We start from the raw sequence: 27,508 nt of genomic DNA on the forward strand, positions 1-27,508 counted from the left end.
CCAAGAAATGGCTGGAGGCGATCCTCTGATAAATTAGATAAGCCACTAGCCACCAAACAAGCAGGATGGGCAAGCGGCCTCCCTCTTGTGTTTCTGTATTACTCATCCGTGCTTCATAACACCCGAGTTTTGACTCAAGCTTTGTTTAGTTGCTCAACTTTTGTTGACTCCAGTAAAGCTACAGAAATTCAAGAAATGCATGTCAACATGAAACAAAAGCAAATTCACTTTTGCTCCAACATGAGATTGAGTCAAACCCCCACTAACGGAGAACAGCAGAGAAACATGAAGTAGAAGTTAACTTGGTACAACCGAATGAAGTGAAGCAGGATTCACTTCTTACAGGTTGAGTCATACCCCCTGTAGGTGTGCATGTAATGTTCAGAATCACCACAGACCTTCCTTCTTCCTCAGAGCCTCTGCACGAAACTGTTCTATTTTCAGACTAAAAGCTCTAACCACCCACAAAAGGACTATTAAAACAAATCCCAGGGTACTCTCTCTCTCTTTGGGAAAAAAAAGAGGCAAAGAAGCAATTCTGGATATATCAAGCATCTACTTTTAAGGGGAATAACTAAAATTAAGCCAAAAAGAAAGCTAAGAGCAGCTTTTAATTACTACTTGCTATTAATTGCTAGGTGTCAGGGATAGACCTGAGGGAATATCAACATCTACTATTGAACTAGATAGTTTTGCTCAGAGATTATTTGATTCTCTATGACCCACTAACCTAGATCTGACTGCATAGAAATTCTTTGAGTTAAACTGATGGCCAGAACTACACACCCCATGAGACGGTTCATAATTTGTTGACTGCAGATGGGTTAAATATCTTGGATTAAAAATACAAAGGCCAGAAACCCTGTGTGTTCAAACTCCAACAGTTCTTGACAAAATCTGCACCAAAACCTTTGAAGATTAAGTGCCAGAGGCAAAGAAAGAGAAAAGAAAGATGAAAGCCCCAACATACCTATAAAGGCAAAGAGATCAAGATCAATTGGTATTGTTAGTTATGCCTGAAACTTTCTTTCACAGGATGTTCTCTCCTATCCTGAAACCCAAAAGTTGCAGTCTTTGATCTAAAGTTACTCAGAAATGTCAAAGCCCTGCTACAAAGTACATACATTTTATTCAAATGCAGGAAGCAACAACATACAATTCTGCCAACGCTGTGATATGCTGTCCTACTCACTACTATTAAGCTGCTGAAATGAAATTTAAGTGAAAATGAGGTTTTGTATTTGAAAAAGAAAAAGCACTACCAGGCCTCAAGTTAGGAAGGCATTTATGTTTTTTTTTTCTTCATTTTTTAAAGTAAAATCAAATTTACTGACAAGTGCTTAATATATATGCCTGGACATTAAACTTAAATGCAAACTGTTTCTTTTAATAATAATAATAATAATAATAATAATAATAATAATAATAATAATAAAAAGTCCTTACACTTATATAGCGCTTTTCTGGACACTGCACTCAAAGCGCTTTACAGTAATGGGGACTCCCCTCCACCACTGTGCAGCCCCACCTGGATGATGTGACAGCAGCCATAGTGCACCAGTCTGTGATGAAGCCAGTTCATAGATGGGGATTATTTGGAGGCCATGATTGGTAAGGGCTATTGGGGAAATTTGGCCAGGACACCAGGGTAACACCCCAACTATTTTCAAGAAACGCCCTGGGATTTTTAATAACCACAGAGAGTCAGGACCTTAGCTTTCCCAGGAGGTCTGACCAGGCTCATACCCGTTTAGCTTCAGTGGGCTGCCAGTTCTGAGTTGCAGGGTAATATGACTGCTGTCTTTATTAATGATATATATATATATTTTTTTTTTTTTTAAGATGAGGCCGGAGCAAGTTAAAAGTTTATGCATATCTAACATCTGGTTGGCTAGTGCTTTTACCTTCAAAAAACACTAACAAATCCAAGTTGAAGTCAGGTCTAAACTTGGTTACCTAGTCATAAGTCACTGTTTTTCCTCACTAATAAATTGCAATTAGAATTAATAGATACATTATACACAAAGGAAGATTTAGTGTTTTGTGAAGCTTAGTCAACCTGCAACTACAGCAGAAGATGGAGCTCAGGACATGATGGGTTAATCTGGAGGTGTTTTGGCAGAAGTAAAACAAGTCGCTCACATTTATGCATAGCTGTATGCACAGCAAGGTTCTCACAGTCAACAAAATGTAATGTTCTATTAGTTCAGGCAGTCAAACATGTCATCTTTGTGAAAGCACAGTCACTTCATCCTGGCTTGTTTTTGCTCCTGTGTAATGAAATGGTAAGCTTGAAATGCTACTTTTCCGTACTGATGCAAGAGGACCCTCTTATGGAAATGTCCAGGCTCATCTGAGTGAACTGCCGATTTTCCACTACTGACTATTTTACAGTCTCAGTTTTTCTGGGGTTGCCTACAAGGCAGAAACGTTTGCATAGGTCAACATAAAATGCTGGTTTTCTTGTTTATCAACTCATCCTAGTTGCGAAGAAACCCAAATTTGCAGTTCTAGGGGTACTCAGGTAATTTCCAAACATTCTATAACATTAGATTGACATTGTACTGTAGTACTTTTATCAAACTGAACCTCACAAGAAGCACATTTCGACCTAAATTATATCCATGATTGAACACTTTGCAGAGTAAGATGAAACTATTATCTGAGGGCATTTTCAGTTGCATGTTTAAGTCTTTTCTGCTTGATACTTGCACATTTTTGCACAGTCGTGTCCTGTTCTGTTAACCTCTTCCGCTACTTAAACCTTCCAGCTCTCCAGAGGCCCTGTGTCCTTAAACATCTTGCATCATCTTGGAAAAGACAAAAAGTACAGGCCTGGTTGAGGGATTGGATTCAAAGTAACTACATTTCACCCACTGCTCTTTTTTTCTTTATTGCACTGTTTTCTGTGCAATAGTGGTGTAAGCCTCTTGACCAGGTAATAATTATTGGTCTCAGTCATTATTTTACATTTTTACTTATGTCAGCCTACACTGGCATAGTAATTTTTCTTCCATGCATTCTACGATCAGTAAAGTTAAGAAAGCCTGGAGGAAACCAAGTTAATACCCTTCACTACATGCATTATGTGTATGCTAAATGATAAGTATTTTCTACATTTTGGCAATTTTAAAAATGTAAAGTGCCGATTCAGATGCAGAATGAACACCATTCAGCAGCAGTGTCAGTGTACATGAAAAGAATGATTTACCCGCTTGTTTTAAGATATCCACTTCAGATCTGGTTATAGAACATTCATTGATAACATTAGCCCTGATCTGGATAGCTTTTAATTCTAAATTTACCAAAACAAAAAATATTGTTGGTGCTCCTGATAAAGACCTGAAAAGTACACTGGCAGGATTCAATACTAAATAACGAAATGTTTTCAATTTTTTAATTGCTCAATTTAACAAGGAGCTTTTTGATTGAATGTTTCATACTTGGATGCGCAATTCAGAGTGCTAAGTTGTGCCGTCATGTTTATAAGTCCTTATGTAAAACTCAATAATCTCAAAGCTTTAGTTACATTTTCTATGAAACATCCAATCAATCTCATTAATCACAGATGTTATAAACAAATAGGTATTCAGCAGTAAGTAAGGAGTAAATCAGCTACAGGCAGATCTGCTTCAATGATTCAGATCTGCAAACCTGCCTAGTTATACTCTAGGAGCATTTTTTTATTTCCAATTTTAAAAAAGGAAATAATGTCAACCTCAATTGTCCATTAAATTCTTTAACATCTATTCAGCACAAGCCTCATTTCTCAAGTCTGTAACACCTGCATGTTCTTCTGAGAGTATGGGCTAGGGTTTCAGCTCTTTCCATTTCCAGAATGTCTTCTCTACACTTTTCTGAGTCATTTCCACATTTGTTGTGTTCCTACTAAAAGCTCAGAACGTGACTGATAGAACTATTGGTGGAACCACAAGCAACTGCAGATGGCTATTGGGATCAGAAATCATTACTTTTTTCTTACAGTGCCACCTGACAGCAATTAAAGTCTCACTTGAGTTGTGCAAACTTCCTCAAAGCACATTTCTTCACTGCAGTTACTTACCTCACAAAAGCAAATGCACTAGTCAAACAGAAATAAAATTCTAAAACTGATCTGTAATCCCAATTTATCTCTAATTCACATTTCCCCTAAGAGTTGCTATATGCCACAAAAATGCAAATCAGGTTAAAGCCATAACTCCTGGAGTGAGATAACTCCTACAATATTTAACTAGATCCTAGCTAAACTGAGCTTTTTCTACTTGGTTTCACAATGTACTAACTTCATAGATGCCTCTGGGATATTAGAATCAATTCAATAAGTGTGACTTTTATGTTTTTCCCCTAAGTGTCTGTTGTGAACAGAATGTTTCCACAACAGAAAGGCATAGGATTTCTATTTCAAAGTGTAAAGAGGGAAAAAAAATATAACTACTCAGAGAAAAAATGTTTTGGAGAGAAAATTGACAGACATCTGCAGGATCACACTGTGAACCATTTACTCATGGTGCACAAAGGTGAGGCAGGATAACACATTCTGCCATTAGGCACGGTGATAGCAAGGCCCATCAAAGTCTTCAGTGCCTCTCCTTTCTTCAATGCTCCCTGTCATTCAATCTTGGACCCCTGCCAAACAAAGCTGTAAAACGACAAATTGTTCTGAATTCTGTAGGAGTCTTTTTTTCTTATTAATGTAAAATATTTTAATAACATAAAACAGAGCCGAGTTGAATTTAAACGCAGGCCTCCCATGGGATAGAAAAATCACTATACTCTCCTACCATTCTAAAGATGGAGCATACAGAAGGTAAAGCAAAGCATATTGATGGAAAGAAACATCTGCTCCCATATCATTGGCAAGTGGACAAGACACTAGACATGACACAACTGTCCTCACAAGTAACAAAGTGCAAGTTGAAACTATTTAACAATAAAATAACTGAATAAAAATAAATGGGCTCTAACATGTTTAACATTTGGTCCACAGACCAACACAACAAAATATGCAATATAAATTATTTTTCTGTAAACTGCATTTTTCTGCTGCATACAAATACCATAAATAAGCAGTGCTAGTATGAGGGAAAAAATATCAAATATTACTCCAGTATTCAGCTTTCTTTGGTAATTTGGGGTTTTGAAGCACTGATGAAAATTATTACATACACTTGCAAAGGAAATGTCTGTGGAAGTGCTCTTAAGCCCACACAGAGTGTACAAAACACTCACTTGTTTCACAATATAGTCTATATAAACAGCAGACTGGACATCAAACATTGAAACTCAGTCTGCAGAAACCTGTGTACACCACCCTAATGATGCTTGGTTTCTTTTTATCATTTCATCTACCACTGACTCCCTTTAGGTTTGTTCTATGGTACTATGCAGTACATAAATTATCACTTTCCCATGCTACAATTATAATTAAAAGGATGCAGACTCAGGCTAAAAGGACAGCTTTGTTCATATGGTTTATTAACCTTGCTGAAATACAAAGGAAAAAACACTTTTGAAGTTGCTTCTTCTTTTAAAAGGTAGAGCTGTTGGAATTCTGGATTTTTTAAAGAGTCTTTAAACAAAATCATATATAAAACAAAATCAGTCTTCAGGGGGAAATAAATCTAAACCTTTGGTGTCTGCCAAATACCATGAGGGTAATTATGATTTTGAAAACATAATTGAAATAAAAATAAAAAAATACCACATTTCCACTAATTAAGCCTCCAAGCCCTGCCAAAACTGCATACAACTTGCAGAGTTATAAAAGCCTTCCAGGATGACCCCATGAAAACTTTGTAGCTGTTTAGATACAATAAATGACAATACTTATTAATGTAACCATAGTAACACCCTTCTTCTCATAGGTGATTTTAAATCAAGTTTAGTTTCTTTTGATGATTTTCTAGTAAACTAAACAAATTTACAGGAGGAAAAAAAAAGACAATGGAAAGCCTGCTACTGTATATAAAGTTTGAATCTTTACTTTAAAGGCTTGTGGGAATATGGGACAAGCTGCCCACCCATGGTGTTGAAGCGATACCCTGGCTTCTTTCAAAAACTGGCCAAATGATATCCTTATATTATTTAGGTACTAACTACCATAAGAGCTAGATTATCCACATCCTCTTGTTGGGAACCTTGTTCTTAAATGAAGTTTGGCATAATTTATGTATGTTTTTTTTGGATTGGATCTCCTCTTTAAGCACTGTAAAATCCTCAACTTCAAACTCACTAATTTTATTGTCATTTCTTAGTGTTTTTTCTTAAATTAAAGATTTAGAATATACTAATTTGTCGTTTTATGTTACGTCCCAGTGTGTGTTTTGTGTGTGTTTTTTATGTCCACACTGCTGACCCTTGATTGTTCTCCCTTCCCCATTGGCCCACCATTACACCACACTTTCAGTATGACGTCATCATAAATTAGCTCTCAGCCAATCAGAACACATTTTATTCACTATACAACATGGAGGTTTTTAGCGAGGAGAGGCCTTTAGTTTGACTCCGGTCCCGTTTGGTTTTGGTTATCGCTTCGCTTCTGGTTATTGCTTCGGCTTCATTTGTTGGTTTGTTTTGCTTTGTGTGTGTGTATTTTCATATAGCTTCGGCTTTGTTGTTTTGTTGGTTTTTTGTTTGTTTCTTTGTACTTTCGTTTGTTTGTGTGTTCATCCTTGTTTTGCCATTACCTTGCCCCAGTGTTACATGTTCAACTTTTGTGTTCTTTTGTACCCTGCTCCTGTTGATTACTCTTGTTTTCCCTGATTTGTATTCTTGGTTCACTTGTGTTTTTGTGTGAACTTTTGTATATAAGGTTAGTTTAGGTTGTTGGGTACACTTTACACACTTAGTTGATTTTGTATTAGTACAGGTGAGTGCCATTTCTCTTGTATGGTTTTGGGTAGTCAGTGCAGGTTAGCTAGGGTGTTGAAGACGCCGAAGACCGTGTGTTTCGGGTTTTCTTTTGTAGTCAGATTAGCTTACCCTCACTGTCCTAGCCAGCTCCATTTTGTTTGTTATTTTCTTTCCTTTGGCACCACTCTAGTTCCTTACCCTTATCACGCTTCCTAGTCCCTCACCAAAACCCACCTGGTTCCAAAAGAATTATCCTAAATGTTACACCCCTTTACCCCTAGACACTTGGGGTCGTAACATTTTATCTTCACATTTCTATACTCATTTTTGTTTTCATTCTTCTACTTGCATTTTTATACACACTATTCAAGAGGTACAATTGGAAATTTCAGAATTTTTTTTTGGCAAACTCCAATATTTAAATCACAAAATCATGCTTTGCATGTCTGGGGCTGACAGGCATAACAGTTATTGTGCAGAAGCAGTTTATGGTACATGATGCACATCCATAAGATGTAAAACCAGCCATCCTGATGTTGTCAGGGTACTTCTGTAATTCTGTAATTACTTTGTTAGTACAAAAATACAATTTCTTTGGCAAAAAAATAGGAAAAGGTCAGTTATTCACTTGGTTAATCATTTCACCAAACAGATGATGACCTCCTGTGGTTTTAAAATCTGTGGCTGCAACATACAAGGTACAGTAAATGTCTGAGCAGTTTTTATGATGATGAAACCTGCAAAGTTTCAATTCTATCACAACTGTAGACTGGGGTAGATTGAAGTTGGAATCGTGGAAGAACTTTATAACTCGTTTTAGCAAGTTAATTGTACTGTCACCAGAATGGTATCTAACATGTATAGAATGACCTAGCCAAATGCCTTTTGAAAAAGAATAGTGAGCATTACACTAAGTCGGCTTTGCTAATAAGGTCTGAAGGAAGATTTATAAGAAAAAGATGGTAGATAGGCAGCCATTGCAGTTTAAGAGTCATATTTCACTGTATGTTAACTATATTGATACGAGAATGTTACCTGCTGAGTTTGGGGTTAATTGGGCAGATAGTACTTGTACAAGAGCATGTTTTGAGCAGTTGACTGCATCTGATGTCCAGTTGAGGGTGGGATGATTATCATTTTTTTAAGCCAGGTGTTAGTGTTAAAATATTGCTAATGGAAAAATATAATCAGGCAGCCTTATGCAGGACCTCTTTTTATAAAAATATATTCATCCTGCTGGTACTAGACTTTTATACCTGTAAGGTTTGGAGTTCACTGACCAAAAGGTTTTTGATCAGGAGGACAGGTTACATGATGCTACGAAGTATGATGCTTCGAAGTCTAATAATGTTCTCTAATCTCTAATGGCAAAGAGCTCCTGTTCAGTAAATAAATACAGAAATATCTGGTGTCCAAAGTTTTCTGGCCCCTTCAACACTTATCAAGCTATATCAGTGTGTCCCTTCAGTAAGGAAGGTCAGTCTCCAGAGCACAAATGTATTTGACTTCTGCTTAGCCAGTTGGAACTAGATAAGGCCACTTCTTGTCCTCTAGGCTCTTTAGCCGACTCCTGACTTCAATTACACCACCAACAAATTACTACAGTAGCCACTAACCACCTGTCACAATAAATAGGAAAGGCAATTTTTTCTTTAAATTAGCTGTTTATTCTTACAGTATTGCATTAACTCTGAACAATACAGCCTTATATTTCAGGGAGTAGTTTCCTAACTGATTTGACCTTCCTCAACAGGGGAGAGACAGTAGCAACATTGTAGTGCCCCACTCTGCCATTTCTAATGTGTGTGACTTCAAAACAGAAATTGGATGGATGAAAGAAAATGCATTTCCCCGGAAGAAGCAGCTTGAATTAATAAATCCTTTGGTGTGCGTCATGCCTTTTTATTTATTCCATCTTTTCCAATGTATTTGAGATGTACATTTCAGCCGTGATTACTAATCGAGTTACTCACATCCTTGCAATTATTTCATGGCACTCGATAAATAGCAGTTATTTTTGGTCCAAGATCATACAAACTTTACAGCATCCAAAAATAAATGTGATTATATGCATGTATCTTGTTAGTGAGTATTACTAATATACTAAAAAACGTACATTAAAACACCAAATCTGCAAAAATTGCTGGTCTCTAAAATGCATGGGGATTACATGCAAATACCATTTATAAACACACCAGGTGACGTTCTTTTTACCAGTGTGAAGCAGTAAAATAATAAATAATAATAAAAATAATTTTGGTTACTTTGGTTTAAAGATTCCTTTAATTTTAATGGCTAGATGTGGTAAATTACCCTCATTGATTATATTGTTCTGAATCTTATTTTAAGCATGCTGTAAAGCTTATACGTTGTTATTAAGGGGCTGTCATATATATTTTTTTAAAGTATTAGACATTTGAAGTAGTACTTTCCCAAATTTGAACCAATTCCATAACACACTTAAAAAAATATAATAATATATAAATATTTCTGAGTGTAGCTTTAAATGTTTTTAGCTGTTACAGTTTAAGTGCCTCTTCATGGTTGTACAGTATAAAAAGAATGCATTTTCAAAAATCATTTACAATTTACAATTAATGTACATGCAAAAAAGCAGAAATCTGCCCTTATGCTGTGGTATTCATACATTGCTCTTGTAGTAACCATTATTAATGGCATTAAGTGTAGCAGAAATCCTATGGTAATTTCAACAACAGGTAAAAGTATAAAAGGAATATTCAAGAATCCCTTGTGGAAAATTAACAAACCACTTTACCTGCTAAATATGATAAGAATGTTCCAAGATGTCCGGTGGAAACAAATACATATACCTGACGTAGATGAAGCGATACCTGAATAATCAGTGACTACACATATAACAAACATCGACAGCAGCTTGCTGTCTGGTCAGATAAAAAAACCTGGTCAGTATGAAGATGGGAGACCTCTGTGAAACCCAAGCTGCTGTAAGTGGTGTAAATGTACCTATCTATTGCCCTCTCCCCTCTGAAACAACTTTCAAACCAATGACCCAGCATGGTGACAGGAGCATAGTGCTGTAAGCAGTGCTAACATTTCAATGAGATGTTACACCAAGGTCCTGACTACTTAATTGTTAAAGATCCCACTGTTTGTAAGAGAAGGGGTGTTAACTGCTCTCGATTTGTGTCCTGGTTAAATTCTACTTTGTGCTTGCGCAATACAGTCTGCCCTAATTTCCAGGGAAGGACCAGCTTATTAACACAAAATATAGTATACAGTAGGGTTGTATTACAGGATGATCTAAAAACCTCATGAATGTTTCAATATAAATAGCACAACAGAACTTATACACCAGGTGGCACTTAGGATCAGTGTACCAGATGAAAATTTATAAAACAACTATAATATGCATTTTCTTGCATAAATAACACAGGAAAGGTTCATAAGGGTGTTAAATATTTTGAGTATGTTACCCATATTGTATAGAAAGCAAACGATAAGGGACATTCCAAGAACACACTTTCAGAAAATAAAAGAATCATACAGTATTCCAAAAGGTAAGCCAACATTTTGTATTTTCTATTTTGCATTTGACCTTTAAGAGAAAACAAAGGTCACAAATCATATATTTAGTACATATGATTTCCTACATGTTATACGGTAATCATGATCCTATCTACAGTACACTCTGTAAAGACTAATGCAAAATCCTGTGACCTTTAGGAAAGGTCAGATGTCACTTTCTACCAGAAAATAAGGCATCCAACAGTAAATATAAGCCTATCTGTTCTCATTAGTGAGTTCATCTAAATTTGCCCAGAATAGCAGGTCAAAGGTCTTGTATGGATACTAAATCAAGCAACCAATCAGCTTTATTCAGTTGTGAACTGTTCTGTGATCATCCACGAGCCTACATTATTCTAGTAAAGATGTACCTTGCAACAAAATATATTAAGCACACCAAAAATGTGATTATCCTGACAACAATGGAAAAATCTTGACAATGGAACCTGTTAAAAGTCTATTTATTTATTTTTTCAGAGAAGATGCTGTTTGAATGCTTTTGACAACTCCAACATGCCAATCAAATCATGCAACTAACTAGCCCTCCTTATCTTAAAAGGGAACTGCAACACTATTTTTATATTTCAGGGTTAGAAAGAATCAGCATTGATGAATGTGTTTCAAATGCACAGAGAAAGTAAAATGTACACAGAAATGTGTAAAACCTCCGATCACAAATTGGACGAGATTTCCAGGTATGCGCAGTGTCATATTCTGTGCTTCAGAACGAGGCAACAAGCCTTGCGGTAAGGTGAAGCGGTCTTATGAAATTGTAAACCAGGAGGCTTGTGAATACATCTCTTTTAATCCAATAGAAGCATTGCCATTTACTTTGAGATGGTTTTGCCGACAAATACAATTTACTTGTTAACTCTGCATGCTGATCACTTTGGAACATTTATGCGGTGAAATGACTGCTGCACAACCTGTACTTGTTCGCTCGCACATTGTATCACATTAGTCATCACAGTGACAAGTGAGCAGGAAGGGTCAGATCGTGGTGCGATTTGCACAAACTCTTGCTCTTGCCCATGGTCAGACCAGGGGTTTGTAACAAGATAGTGACTATGCAGTATTTCCACAAAGTTCAGATTTTGGAAAATTTTGCAATGCACTCAGCTAATTAATTTTGTTACCAAGATTTAACGTCCAGTCTGAGAAACCGGGACTGCACTTCCTCTTTAAGTGTAAATATCGAACATGAGTTAACATTGTGCACCACGTTTTAGATTCTTCACAAAATTTCTTGACAACACAAAGTTTCTTGAGCTCAATAAAATTAAATACCATTAAATACTGTGCTTTATCATGATTCATAACTTCCTTTGGGAGAAAGAGTCAAATAATACACTGCATCTTTGATGGTCTTTGTGATACAGATCCCCTTAATGATTTTGTCTAATATTTAATAATTTGCCTACATAGCTCATGGGCAATTTAAGTCCAGTCCAGCTGCAGCACTTCTAACACGATTTAACAAAAACATTCTGCATGCACCCATACAACATCAAATCTATACTATAAAAATACTTAATCTAACTGCCAACATTATCAGTAATAACTGCATAAACACTTCTCAAAATACTCAAAATTGGTACAATAGAGCAAACAAGTAAAAAAAAAGAATTAGAAACAAAAGGCACAAACTGAACTAGTTTTACTTTTGGTCTTACTACACATTAACATCTTTAATGAATAGATAGACCTTTAAGCAACATTTTAAAATGTCAGCACTCACAAAGTGACTCGTGAACTCTCAGTACCATATAAAGGAGTAGGAGAACCTTAAAAGTCCACTTCAAATGTCACAGAGAATCAAGACAATTTACAAAGGATGGGAGTTCTGTGCTGATGCTGAATACTTTTAATTAGCATACATGTCTGGACATACTGAGCTTGTTTAGCACCTTATGCGTGATCTCAGGGGGAGTCAATATATTTAGAACTTTTAGACAGGCAGGGTCTGGGGTTAACAACACTCCAGATGACTAGTCTTGTTGGTACTGCTGGCATAGGGATTACTTATCAGAGAGTGTCAACCCACATAAAAGCTCAAAGCAAGCGAGGAGTGAAAAAACAGAGGACAAAAGATAACTTATATTGAGGCCAATATGGCCACTAAAAGGGTGACCATCTCTTTATCAGACTGCCAATTTAATCCATGACACAATGGCCTAAACTTATTTCCAAAAAGGAAAAATCCCAAATCACTTTGCCAACTGAATCCTTTTGAAACCAAATAAAAATGGGTCTAGTCTCAGAACCTCAGGTCATTTTCTCAGGATTCTACCAATCCAAGACAAGACAAAACCCATCTTCTTTCCATTCCTCTTTTACACAACTATTTGAGCTTTCCCCTTAAGCTAATCAATCAATGAAGTCATCACTAGAGTTTCTGAGAAATGCAGTATACTGGGTTTGGCTCATTCCTCCAAAACATGCACAAAACTACAGGTTACTTCCTTTAAAAAGTCTCGTCTAGAATAGAAGCCTAATCAATGAATGAAGCCATTACCTCTACACAATTTTACATTGAATCCAGAAGAAAGTCATGTTTAAGACCATCAAAAGTTGTAATTAATTCCAGATGTAAACAAATATTAGGTTACCCAGAATTTTATCTGTATACAATTTGTATAAAACCCCCAATTTTATGGGTTCAAAGAGCTTTTTAGAAGCAAAATGAGATTGTAACTACACAGCCAATGCTCCCTTCAGAATCTGCTAGAAAAGTACTTGAAGATCCTGGCTAAACTTTAATTTAAGGCCAACAGAAGCAAAATCTAAGCCTGCAAGAATGAAACCATGTTCCAGGGACTAACTGATGATTTTAGTAACAAATGCACAAAGCAGAGAACCAAGCTCTGAGAAGTGGAATTGGTATAGCCTAAGACACAATAAGCGGGTCTCGTTTTAGCTAACACGTTAGTAAGACAGGCAGCATCAACAACAGTAAAAACAAGAGAAACACAAACCTATAAAAAACTTCGAAAAGTCTGATCTTCAGTCAAGTAAGGCCTGAAGCTAGATCATTCAGTACCATAGGTGAGTAGGAGAGTATTAAAGTTCACATGTAAATTCAAATAAACTAGTGTATCATCCAGAGCAAAGGAGTTCTATGCAAAGTTCTGGACAAACTGAAGCACAGTCAGTATCTTAGTAGATGCTCAAGCAAGGAAAACGTTACAGTAATCTAGTTTTGATTAAATAAAGAAATACGTCTGTATTTCAGCTTATGCAAAGCGAGGCCTTTAACTGAACAAACATGTAATGTTTGGGGGGAAAAAAAGAAAGATACATTTGCATTTTAAAAGAATTGCAAATTACAACACTAAAATAATTCACAGACACAACAGAAGCTTGAGAAACCTGCCTGGCCAGCTCTCTAATTTTGTCTAGTGGTTTAATACTTGAATATGTTTCACCAACTAGGTCATAAAAAAATACATACTCAATTCAAATATGTAAAATATACATTGTACAGTCAACACAATCATACACAGCTTTCAGGTATTCGTTAATGATCTACTGGACTTAACTATGGAAGTATAACTGATAAAGTGTAAAGATAAGATTTTTTTGCCAGTGAACTCTAATAACTTTTATTTAATACATGGAATAATCGCAGAAAAACTTACCGCAACTGACTACCATAAATGCTTCAGCACCATTAAATTTGAATATTTCACCCTACATAATAAGCCTATTGTAACAAAAAGTTTCTAGTTGACCTTAGCATTCTTCACCTAATAGCTCATTCTGTAACTGAAAATAATGAAACCTGTTTAGCTGCTTTGCAGTGTGTCTTTTATCTTCCTGTTCATGGGACAGTCACCATAACATTTCACTTCATTATTTTTTACCTTTTGGAATAGGTAACGCACCGGCCTTTTTGTTACTGTAAATCTCCAATGATGACTTTACTGCATCCAAATAAATACTGTATACCAACAAATCATTCAATCCTGGTCAGCCCTAAAAACAAAGAGTAGAACAACCCAAGCTTTGTGAATTTCAGCATGTACAAGCTTGAAATTTATTAATGGAAACTGGGATACAATCAGTTTAATCATAATGTGCTTTACAAAAATCTATACGAAAATATAAGATAGGGTGGTCATTGTCTTTGTCCCTGTATCAGATTTAGCTTACACTTCCCAAATCCAAAAGATCCTACCCCTTGCATCATACGCTACAGCAAGCCTGTCAAAAAGACAACTCTTAGAAGCCAACAGCGTTTTGATGTGTGCAACCTTTTCAATGCTGCCCCCTGAGAATTGCCCTTCCTCAGAGGAGGAATTAGCACATGGCCTGCTGTCAATAATAACTGTTCACCCGACCCGCGCAGTCTGTGCAGCTCAGGTGTCAAGTATGACCTCCCCAGCCCTTCTCTTAAGAGCACAGACTATAAATCAAAGCAAGCCAATACTGCAGTTGAGCCCCAAGGGAGATATTGCAATTACTCTGTTAAAAGTATAGCCCTTACTCTTCACACTTAATTGCTGTTACAAAGTACACCTCATGCAATGCTGAATTAAGACTGAATTCTGCCAAGTTAACACCCCATTTCGACCAATTGCTCTAACTTTGAGTTTGAAGTTCTTCACTTAGTATTTTCAGCACGAATACAAATACACTTTAACTATAGTTTTTCATTCGACTGAGCTATCTAAAGCAGATTTTAGTATGTTGACTGTGCAACTGCAAAAACGTAATATATTTCATCTGGAATAGAAGAATGTTTCGTTGCAAATTAATTCTTTGCAGTTTTAACTTATCAGGTTGGGTTGAACAGTAATTCACCATTAAGCATTTGCAGTCCCACATGCTCACATGCTTTATTACTTTCACTACACTGAGAAAATTCAGCAGACATTCTAGGAGTCCCAAAATTACTGGAACCAGGTATGGATATTCATCTGACACAAACAGAAAATTGCTTGGGAATACAGTTTTATAAATAGTGTAGTATGGTAGATCTGTCATGATCTATAGTACCCTCCTAAAGTATTTTGACAGCAAAGTTAGATTGGCTTTATAGTCATGCAAACTGTACAATATTTGTAATCATGGGATCACATGGAGATCTAGAATTGCTCAGTGTAAAATTTGCTTATTCTTAGTTGTATGTGCTTAAAAAATATATACTATTTCTTAATTTATGATAAATTACTTCTCACTCTGACATACTCATGTGTAGCAAGCAACAGACATTTTGTCAACAATCTATGCAGTGCGTATCCAGGGATGAACAGGGGTCCCTTGCACAGGATACTGCTCTCTTGCTTTCTCCTTAACCTACATTATTTTTGGTAAACGCGTTATCATGCTAATATATATATTATAAGAGCTGTATGAAATTGAAATCAAATCAATAAAACTCTAGAACGAAGTAGCTATTGTTTGGAAAACAATCTAATGCAACAAAATGATAAATCATAAGATTCAATAAATAAAAACCAAATTAAAAATCTACAAGCATCATAGTAGCAGTCAATTAACAATCATTTAAAATCTTACAGCTGTGCAGTGCAAATGCGACCATGTGCTCATAATTCATGCATTTTACACACTTTTCTGCACCCACCACTAAACAAGTCTTCCTTTCATCCCTTCACATGCTCCAGAAAACCGATAAACATTTATTGTTTTTTTTAGTACAACTATATAAACCATTTGATATGAATAATATGTTCAGCCCTGTGATTTCTAGTGACTATATGTATGCAGAAAAATCTGCAATGCACTGAACTCCCTAAACCTTTTCTGTAATCATCAGAGATTCTTTGTTGAACCCACCTTGACTTCTTTCCGGTTCTTGGAGTATTCAGACCTTTTTTCTTGTGCATACAAAATTCATACTCAATTTAAATGTGGAGATTGACTTGACCAGTTTAAGATTTTCCACGTTGATGGACTCCTTGATTGCATCGACCTTGTTTTCGGTCACCGTCACGCTTCACGTCCAATAATAATGGAAGCATTTTTTTTTCTCCACTAGCATAAAAAAATGTTTCTCTAAACTTTGGAATTCGTTCTGCCGCCATCATCATTAGTTACATAATCAGTAAGGATGAGTCAGCTAGTTCCAGGTGTGGCCATGTGTGCCTAGGATATAAAAACACCTCACCTTGCTTCAGATTATATTGTTTTGCGAGAATGCATCTGCACTTCCTTTCTTTTCCCCACACTTTAACCTTTCCATCACTTTGGTAAACATTTACCTTGGTCTACAGTAACTGCTCCAGAAAACCTTGTTCCAAAGCTCTCATTTTTGTTCCTCCAAGTCAAGTCTGAATTTAAAGATGGTTAGTGAAAAAGGCCAACACAACTATTTGAAACCTTGTTCCCCTGAAGAAGTTTTAAAAGTGTGAAGTCCTTTAAAAAAAATATGTATAAATGCCATGGAAATTAAGGATATGCTTCACTGACTTTAATTTTATTTGAGAACAGCAGTATAAGCAGGTATCATTCATTCAGCTATGTTCCACCCAGTCTTCTTTTAACTGGATCTGACAGAAGTGTATAAGATGAAACATAGAGTCTGAGTTGTTGAGCAAAGATGACTAGGAAACCTTGACTGCTCACACTCCGAGACTAAGTAGTCACACTTAATCACGAATGCCTGCATGATAAGTGCAGACATACACTGTGACTGGACACTGGCAGCTGAAGGTTACTCTTTGCCCCAGGAAGCAATGAACAGGCAGGTTTATAACAAGTTCTAAACCTCTGACCTCACAGTACTCTGTGTAGTTAAATCTGCACTGCAGAGATTCACTTTCAAAACGTATCACATTTCTAGGAAATGTCTTTATTTCAGTGGATACAGGATATTTTTAAACATGGACAATAACAATCTTCCAACCAACAAGAACTTAAATATAACTGATTGATTTTTCAGATTGCTTACTCAGGGAGATTTCAGCTGCAGCCACACATGGATTAAGCCAAGGTTTGTTTAGGTTTAAGTTGTCCAGGTCTTGAGAATCAAAAACTCTTTTTTTTTTTCTCTTAGCTGCCAGGATATTTCTTCGCATCACCAGAAGCACAGTACATTAACTGTCTGGGTTTCATGCAGACGTTATGCTGAACTTTTTACAGTAATAATAACAATAAAATAATACCTAAACAATTACAAAAGTGCCTAATGAATCACAGGCTCATTTGAGGACTCCACAGTGATGTTCTGTATCTCAACAATTGCTTAATATCGATTATAAATTTTGAGTTCCCTCCTCAAGCACTGTCCCAACAAAGTTATATATGATTAACAGTCAAGCAAATTGTATTTGTTGTTGCATAATAATTATACTTTAATACTGAATGAACCGAAAACAACAAATGCATTACAATTAGAAAACCACAATAAAACATAAATAATAACTCAAAATCAAAAAGATATTATATGTTATAAAATAATATTTAATAAAATCACAGTCAGCTCTGATACAACTGGATGCAAGTTGCTGCCGTTTGTGAACTCCGTTGTCTTCAAAATCACTTGACTCAGAATCAGTAACTCTGATTGATCACCTACAAAAGATTTCCCTCTGATGCTAAAACTAATTTTAACACATCTTCACAAGTAATTTTGCACTTACAATTAGCCATTGTTAAGCACACTGGCATACAAAGAACCACATCACGATCTCATTCAACTCATACCTGTCACTTAATTTACTGGGCCCCTTCCAATATTCAGCAGGCTAGGGAAAATATACATGTATATTATACAATATTATTTAGATTTAAACAATAGGATGAGATAACTCGTAATGCACAATGTGTTAACATAGGTAACAAACAATTTCATAATACTTTATTTCCTGACTAAACTACTGTACATGATTATATACATTTGGCTTGTCATTTTCTTTTTGAGTAGCAATTGTTATTTTCTTTTCCAAAGTTGAAAACCCAGTAACACGAATGCCATGGAAATCTATTTTGGGTATGCAAGGCAATTTGTGTAAATGTTTTTTTAAATATCGCTTATGCAATCTGTGAAACTGTATTAACTTCAGAGATCTGTTAGACTACTCTAACACAACTCAAGACCCAAAAGCCCCAGATAAAGTTAACTAAAACATTCTCATAGCTTTATGCATCAAGAATGAAATTATAACAGTAATAAAAATGAACAATTTACACAGCCTTTGCTATTGAAAAAAAGACAAAATAGGGTTGAATACTGAGGCAATTGCAATAAAATGTACTCAATATTCCAGCACTTCTGGAGTCAATGAATTATTCCCTTTGATGTTCACAAATGTGCTGATACACTGTCCAGTGTCATGACAGTTTTTGTAACACTGTCTTTGTAGCAATCACCAAGTGCTTTCTTCCCCTGATCAAATTTTGCTTCTAGCTATGCTGTCAACAATTCTGGTAATTAAAAGGGGTTTCTAGCATTGTGAGCCAGAAATTTATACATTAAGGGCAAGAACTCAAAATGATCATTTTGGAACAACATTAGCATACCATATGGTGATCCCAGGAAAGTTAATACCTAAAAGATGTACAGTAAAATACTACTTCTCCACATGTTATTCAAAATGTGAAAACTATTGTTACACAAGGACAAACAATACAGAGATATGCATAATGATAAGTAGGACATACAGTACACGTGCCAGAAGTCATGCATCATTCATTCTTCGTAATTTTTCAGTCCAACTCCAAACACAGGCAAACCTGCTGTTTGTCACTGCTGAAACGGCAAGAAACGGGTCATAGTCATAGTAAGTAAGAGTCCAAGATCTTCGATTAATTCCAGATTCTTTAGTCTGCAGGTTCCCAATTGTTGACCACCTATAACTAGTTCATTTTTCTAAGAGGTCTGTTTTTGCTGTGCCTTTAAAAGAAGCAGTTTTCTTTCAATATAAACATGTACAGTAGTTAGTTACTGTAATTACTGTTTGTTCTATGCACACTGTTTGATATGTTTCTTTTGTCATCATACAGTTTGTTTCCTCAACAAAGAAATATTCTTAAATATATCTACTTTCTTTAGTTAGAAGATGCTGAAATAAAACGTTTGCTACTGCCTTTAAGTTTATTTAGTTTTGTGCAAACACCACAGCTATACTAGCCTAAAGCAAGTCTGAATATTCTGGAAGGTACAATGTTAGCAGCTTTACTGGATACATTGCAATTTAATACGTTTAGAAAATCTTCTAGTTCTGTTCATTTTTTGTCTTATTCATTCCCCATTTTTTTTACTGCTGGTAATTATACTCTTATGGCAAGCCTGCCAATACATAAACAATCCTGGACAATATATGTTTCATATTGTACTATACAGAAATTCCAATTGAGCATGTAATAATTTTTGGCACAGGGCACTTAACCCTTAATACTATTGCATATATGCTTGATGTGATGTATTACCTTTAGATGCTGATAGACAATATTCTGTACAAAACTTCCTTTGGAATTCAGCACATTTGTGTGGTTAATTACATTTGATCACCAAAATTGAGAAATCTGATGGGAATTCATGAACAATTGTTTTAACAGGTACTTACTGTACATACTTTCCTGTCTCTAATTTCAATATTCCATTTTTGTGCCACCTCTAAAATTAAACTACACAGCACCAGTCCCATGCCATAGTGTGTAAAAGCAAAAATTTACCTCAGAAGAGAGCTTTGATGTCCTTATCACTTAAGGACATATGGAAATATTCTATACATCTTATTATATAACAAACTGTTGCAGTTCAAAATATCAACAACCCTTCAAAATGATATCCAAAAGTATTACAGTTCCAAATTGTACTACAACAGAACTGGAAAGATTATAGCTCTCTTCACTAAGAAGGTATTGGTATTATTTTAGGTCTACACAGTAAGCATGTATAGAAGCAATAACGGTCAACCCTCTGATTATTTAGAGACCAAAGGAACTAGGGGAGTTCAAGTTGTTGTCATTCCACCTGTGGCTGTCTAATTAAAATATTCATATCACGTTCCTGTGAACAGACAGGCACATTTGCAGTTCAAAATATCTTCATTTTATTACCCAAGTGTAACTTGACATTTTTTGATGTAACATTCTGTTACAAGGTGATGAATCTCCAGAGAAAATATGTCAGCACTACACTGCATGTTTAGTGGAGGCTGACTGGTGTGCAGTGAGGTCTAAACTAGCAGAAGAAAGCAAGTTCACCTTCAGGCTACAAGTGCCGTCACGACAACATGAGTAACATTACTCAAATGTCACTACTGCAGGATATTTCAGGCAGCAATGGGAATAAAAAAGGAAGTAAATGAAAATAATGTGTCACCTAATATGATTATTGCTTTGAGTAGTCATGTTGCCAGGACACAAAATACATGCACAGTGGTGAACTACAATATTAACCACAATTACAGCAAAGTTAGGTGACATTTTGAAACTATAAATGCTTCACATATTCATAAAAATCTATCACATAACCTCCGAAAGATCATTTTCAGGTTACTAATAATGTTTCAGATAAATATGCAAAGAGGATGTAAAACCTGCGTATTTAGATAACTATGCAAAGGGAATTATACCCTGACTAAAATGCCAAAGTCTTTGAAGAAAAAAAAAACCAACTACAATATGCAGCATCTGACTGAAAAAACAGTGCCATGTGAATCTAGGCTGCAAGAGAGGCAGGCAATAAGGGGGAGGAAGGGAAACTAGGAGCAATGTCAGCCAGATGAAAGAGCCTTTACATTAACTGTGTTTGACATATTGCACACTAGGAGAGCCTTTTAGTCTACCAGCACAGCCCCTCAGCAGTGGTTTAAATTCCTAGCCTGCAATGACATAGCAGGTGTCCATTAAAGGATATAAGTGCCATTCTCTCATACTAAAATATGGCAGGAAAATCATCATAAAGTAAAAAAAACAACAGATTAATGCATCTAAACCATTACTATGTTTTGATACTGAATATAACATAATGCTTGTTGAGGTGAGATGCCATTATATAGACAGAAAGCAATGATACTATCATATTTAAAGACAAACATTTTTCACTTTTTACAGACTGCTGCATGGTGTCTTTCCCAATGACTCCGGCACCTTTCTCGTTCTCAACATTTGAAAACATAATTCCACAATGTATCCAATTCAAGTGTAGTACCAAAATACAATCATGTTTTGAAAAAAGGAAGTCATTAACTCCATATAATTGCACTCCATATATAACAATCAAATCTCCTGGAGTGTTATATTTAATACACAATGTTGAAACAACTGCTTCTTAGGAAACTGTAATCAATCTGTATGACAGAAATTTCTTTTATTGCCTTTTGAGTCTGTAGCGTGCAGTAATTGTGTTCCACTTCATTTGCAAAAGTAGCTTGTTAATCCTGTTAGCATGCATTTCTTTATGAACCTTTATTCCATTTATGTGAAGAAATAAAAGTAATCAGGTGCTAGATGTCCTAATGCAGGCTACAGAGATTATACACCCTTACCTATAACAAACATGGAGAATTCACCTGCTCAGGTCTTAACTAAAACTAAAATACATGACCATATCTTTACTTAAAACTTTAGTTTCCCTCAGCAATTCCCTCTGAATTCCCTGAGCAGAAAATTCAAAATCCTGCTGCTCACCTTTAAAGGCTTGAACAGCTTGTCTCCTGACTACATCAGTAAACCATGTCCATCTATTCAGCTCTATACTGTTCTGGACTTGGAATCCTGCATGTCCATGTTTTCTCTTCTGTTGTTCCAAAATTAAACTGCTTAATTTGCAAACCCTTTATTGCTGTTTTTTTTCTGTGTGACAAGGTCAATCCTACCTCAGTTCATGACTTCATAATGACTTTCTTTGATCAAGGGTGAATGTCCTACTTTTTTATTACTTAAATACCTTGTCTAAATTGTCATCACTCAGAGGGAAAGACTTTAGAAACTATTGAAGATTTTTACAGGAGTGACATAATCTACACTCCTCTGTAAACTAGCAGCTTTTGGGGTTGTTGATGCTGGCGAGAAATGCCACATTCCTATCTTCTTATACATATACTACTGCACAAAAAAAAGCATTAATATAGGACATGTCAGATAAGACTCACCACAGGATTTTATATAGGTAAGAGAAAATAATTTTATAAATAAAAAAACAGATGAAGTAAACTGTTCCTTTAAGATGCATTAGAATCGCATGGTTGTAGAAAATCCTTTTTGACTGAACAAACGAATGTGTTGATTTATGGGACCCGGCTTTAATCCCAGGGCTACGAGTCCATTAAACTGTTGAGTTGCCCTTGTTCTCCCTCTGAACTGCATCAGAGAAGAAACTGTATTATAGAGAGCAAAAGAAGTAGAGTAAGTGCAACAGTAACTGCTATGAGAACACAAAAACAAGGCGGAGAACAATTAAATAAAAGAGAAAGGGGCCCAAAAACAACCAAATAAAACACAATGTAGCTGTCATTGAAAGACTGCTGTACAGAAAAGCAGTTAAAAAAGATTTTTACCACAAACAAGGTGCATCCCACTTAACCCTATGCCTTCTCTCCTTGTATGTTCTTGAATGGAAGACGCCAACACAGGATGACATCACAGCCTCCCACAACACACTTCCTCAGTTGGTTTGCATGGTTCTTCAAATACAAGATTTGCTCTGGAACATTCTACTCATTTTGTGATTTTTAACTGTGATCATCCTCATTATTTTATCACCTAAGCGTGTTGTATGTGCTAGAGATATTAGTAATCCCAAGAAAGCATGGAAAGTATTATGCCAGGCACAAAACTAGAAGCAATACAGAAAAAGATAAGCAATCAGAAGACATACATGAACTGTTTTAGCAGCTTCCACAGTAGTGGTTTTGCAAAAGGAAAAGATAAAGGAAGTTACAGAAATATGTGTTGGTGGAGTGAAGCTGCATCATTTAGCGCAGACAGGAGGTGCAATGGAAAAATTACACGTTGGACCAACAGCCAGACTGAACAAAGCATGTCTCGGAGGTTCCTCGTGATTCAGGGTAAAGTGCTCCCTTTGTCCGAACATCAGAAGAAGGCAGCAGAATCGTCTTCTGCTGGGACAAAGCAATAGGAATTCAAAGCAAGGCATAACTGGCTTACAATATTTGAATTTCAGGGCAAAACACAAGTGCAGTGAAGGGATGGAGGTAAAGTTGCTAAAATGTCACCACATCTGTCCTCCTCAAATTCTGTATTACATACAATATAAAAGTTACAAAACTGCAACCCGTGAGACTGGAACTGTGTATCCCACAGTTAAAACCTTGTGCAAGTTAGAACAGAACGGATTGTGGCACCAAGTTCATCACGTATGGTCTCCTTGCTCCCACGGAAAATGAAGTCATGTAAACAAAGCCATGAAAGATCTAAAGCTGAACTTTTAGTAATGGATGCTTTGGCTCCAAAGCCTATGGGAGATATTTTACAAGATTTAAAATAAGGACAATGGAAAGATGTTGCCCATGTGCCCAACATAATACAGTGCATCCAATAAAATTCAAGGTAAACGTATAGATATTTAATGAGAATTTTGATGAGACTGCCAACAGCATTCATTGTGCTATTATGGATTGCTTATGCATAGTGTATGCTATACAGATAATGAAAATGTGAACTATGGAAGTCACCATTCAGTTTATCAGTTATGACCTAATAAAAAACACCATCTGATAGCAAGCTGCCGGTTACATTTCTTCCACAGCACATGTGAAAATGCATGTGATCAGCTTACAGTTGACAGTGAATTTATTCTGCTGAAATTTTTTATAGTCACGTTTCTGTGTCAGCTAGTCTATGAGAAGCACTCCGTAATTTATTTGATTTTGTTGACATTGAATGGAGAGAGAGAGAGATTTTGTGTCATGTCAGCACTAGATGGCTATCTTTGTAACCCACATAAATTGCCTCTGAAAAAACAGCCATCACTTACTCCAATACACTTAAGAGTGTCTTAACCCATTTGATTACAGTATCACATCAGCTGATTAGGATAAATGTAAAATTATTATTTTTTTCCAATTTTGTGATGAACAAGAATAATGTAGTAATTAACTGCCTTTTGGGTTTTAGACTAGATTGCTATAAAAGCTATGGCCGGAGCAAATAGTGAAATTATAATTAGATCCTACTGAGTTCTATACAACTGACAAATGATTTCACTTCTATGCTGAAAATGTAGCGATGGAACTGAAACTCATTTGCCTCTTCCTCAGATCTAGAGGAAATTCAACTGTACTCAAACTTAAATTGATATTGATCAGCTGCTCCAGATTTTCTGCACAAGCTGGGATACCAGTAAAGTGTCAAGAAGACAGATGTCTATTTCAGAAATTTTGAAGAAATAACCTGAAAACATGGTCCAGGCCAAGATTATGGACATGTATTGTCAGTGTGCCAATATCCAATGCATTTCTGAAGAGGATATGTGCATTAATGAAAATGTCAAGATGTTGTCAAATGTAAGGAACAGATGCTATGTTGATTTGATCAAAAGAAAATTGCAACCTTCCACAAATGTTAATTTATCCTGCAAGGAATACACCACTCAGTACAACAAACTCAGGAGTTGCTGAAGGCTTCCAAAAACTGCATGAAATATCTTGTAAAAACAGGCAACTACCAGTGTTTACTATATATAAATCCATTTCAGCATTGCATTAATTGATGGTAGGCGATAGTGTCAGAAGAGGTGTTAGGAATGTTTGTAATCCTACCTATACTGCATGTTAAAAATATGATGTCAATGCCTTTACACAAGTTGGAACTCTTTGAAAAGTAACCGCCTCCCACCAACCCCTCCCACTGCTCAAAAACTCAATATGAAATCCCCCGCCCCCACTCTTCCCTCCAAACCCTCCATATCATTGACTTCTACTCCAACCAAATGGGTCATTTATATATATGCAGTTTAACCTAAGTAAATGATAAAGAGCCTAGACTAATGTGGATAACACAATAGTCAGGATATATAACAGAAGCTACTTTTTTCATTTCTAATATAAAAAGAGGTTATTTTCATTTGCTGAAGTGACAGGCAGCAATAAGCAGTACAAACCACTGCAGGCAGCTTCAGGAATATGAATCACACCTGGAGTGATTCAAGGTCTTTAACTGGAACTGCACTGTCAATTGTGGTTTATACCTTGCATACAGTATCTATAATTCATGTTGATTTCTATACTGCATTAAAAGAACCGATATTATTATTGTATCTACTTGAGAGGGAATTCATTTTACAGTTTTGTCCAGAACAGATAACTTCAAAGTGCCTTGAAATAGAAAATGGTATTATCTTACACTGAACAAGACAGAAAAATATTAACTAATTATGAGCAAGAATATATTCTAAAAGCATATAAATAAAAATTTTCAACTTCTAGAAGCTTGCCTAATCTTCAAAGTACTCTCCTGACAGAGACAGATGTGTACTCATAAGCATTGATGAGGAAAGTTACAATTGTGCCAGCAAGCATAACGCTACATTTCCCCCTGCTATGAAGTAAAAATAGAAGAGCAACATGCTTCTAAGGCAATGGGTATTTGGATAGCTATGCGTATGTTGTCACTGAACATGTTCATAGAGAAATGGTAAACAAAGACATGCTACTCTGAGAAAGAACAAGTCCTCTGTACATTGGCTGTCACCTTGTTACTTCACTGACGCATGATTCTTTTTTTTTGTTTGCTTTTTTCCCCAACAGATATTGTTCAGTAACGCAGATTAATTGTTTCCAATGTCATTCACACTCAGAAACCTAAGTATATTCTTATTTGGATAAATAAAATGCTCAGAATACAGAATTTGTAGCAACCTTACCATTATTTATTATTAAAAGTACATTTAGAAAGCCTGTTCTTCATCTGGGACTTCACTGACATAATTCCCAAATTCTTTGGATTTAAAACTAAGTATATCTTAAAGTGTAGAATAGGATATTATTGTCCCTCCTTATAACAGACAGAAATGTGCAGTGCAATTTCAGAATGACAGATACAGTAGCTGCTAGAATTACTAAATTCATGCAACTATCAGAGCATGAACAATTTCCTTATATACTTTAATATAGTTCTAAATTTTCCCTTTAATACAGTACATGCATCAACAGCATTTCCTTATTTCCTGAAATCTCACAGCATTAAAAAAGCAAAGGTTCACCATTTTTAATGATCTTATTAGATGTACATGGATGCAAATTCATTTATTTTAGAATCATACTTTGGTGCATTCCCACTGGATTGATTGCTTCAGGGTGTAACTTCCTATTTCAGGTTATGTATTAACTTTTTCTTTCTGACTTGATCAGAACACTTAATTATACTGGCATCTGGAATTTTTCAGGTGGGATGTGGCACTATTCTTCCACAAGAAAGTCAATCAACTTATCCCATAAATGCTTGATTTAAAATAGAAATTATAAGTGAGCAAGCCATGACATGTTCAACATCAGTGTCATGCTTGTCAAACCACTGGATAACCACACATGCTCTAAATAGTGATCAGCATTGACCTTGTATGTAAACAGAATAAGTGCACCCAAAGTGTACCAGAAAATCCACACCACTACATTACAGAACTGCTTCACCGTTCTTTTGGTTGACACCCCACACGCACTCATTTGCTTTCAGGGAATATAATAATGATTTATTCTACCGTACAATATTCCTCCGCTGCTCGGTAGTCCACGGCCTGTGCTTTTTGTACCACTGGACTCACAGTCACGCACTGCCTGGTGTGATGAGCAGTTGTTGCACTGCAACACGAGAGTTATCCTGCACTGTAGAGCTCTCAGCAGATCGCTTTTGATCAAACGGACGGCATGCGCCCCAAACTTAAATTTGCAGTCATTTAATCTGCTATTGCTTGCTTCTTTTGCCTCTGGAGTTTGCTCTTCCACCCACTGTTACCCCTTTGCTGCTTCTCTGGCATCACCTTAGAAACCATTGGTGATACATCAACATGTCTTCATCACTAAAGCTCCTGCCAAACATGCCCCAACAAACACCCCACTTACAAAGTCACCGAGGTCTCCTCTTAATAATTATAGGAAACAAGGCCTGCCCAGCATTTTTATACATGACCCTAAGAATGCGAGATGTAATTTTCTGAATTAATGCATGAGCCTCACTTGTC

At 36.1% G+C, this 27,508-nt stretch overlaps 1 protein-coding gene across 4 annotated transcripts in view; it reads right to left on the reverse strand.

Moving 5' to 3' along the window:
- LOC148675894 (cytoplasmic protein NCK2) overlaps nucleotides 1–27,508 on the reverse strand; it is a 90,211-nt gene that overhangs the window by 41,692 nt on the left and 21,011 nt on the right. The window contains exon 1 of one of the 4 annotated variants that reach the window (XM_088597476.1): nucleotides 16,198–16,365. The exons of the other annotated variants lie outside the window; for them this stretch is intronic. The gene's annotated coding sequence lies outside the window, so the exon portion shown is untranslated. Of the gene's footprint in view, nucleotides 1–16,197; nucleotides 16,366–27,508 lie in introns of those variants that run through there. 4 annotated transcript variants of the gene reach the window in all.

This window comes from Lepisosteus platostomus, chromosome 2 (genome assembly GCF_059453375.1).
Source record: "Lepisosteus platostomus isolate fLepPlt1 chromosome 2, fLepPlt1.hap1, whole genome shotgun sequence".
In the NCBI taxonomy this organism is placed as follows: domain Eukaryota; kingdom Metazoa; phylum Chordata; class Actinopteri; order Semionotiformes; family Lepisosteidae; genus Lepisosteus; species Lepisosteus platostomus.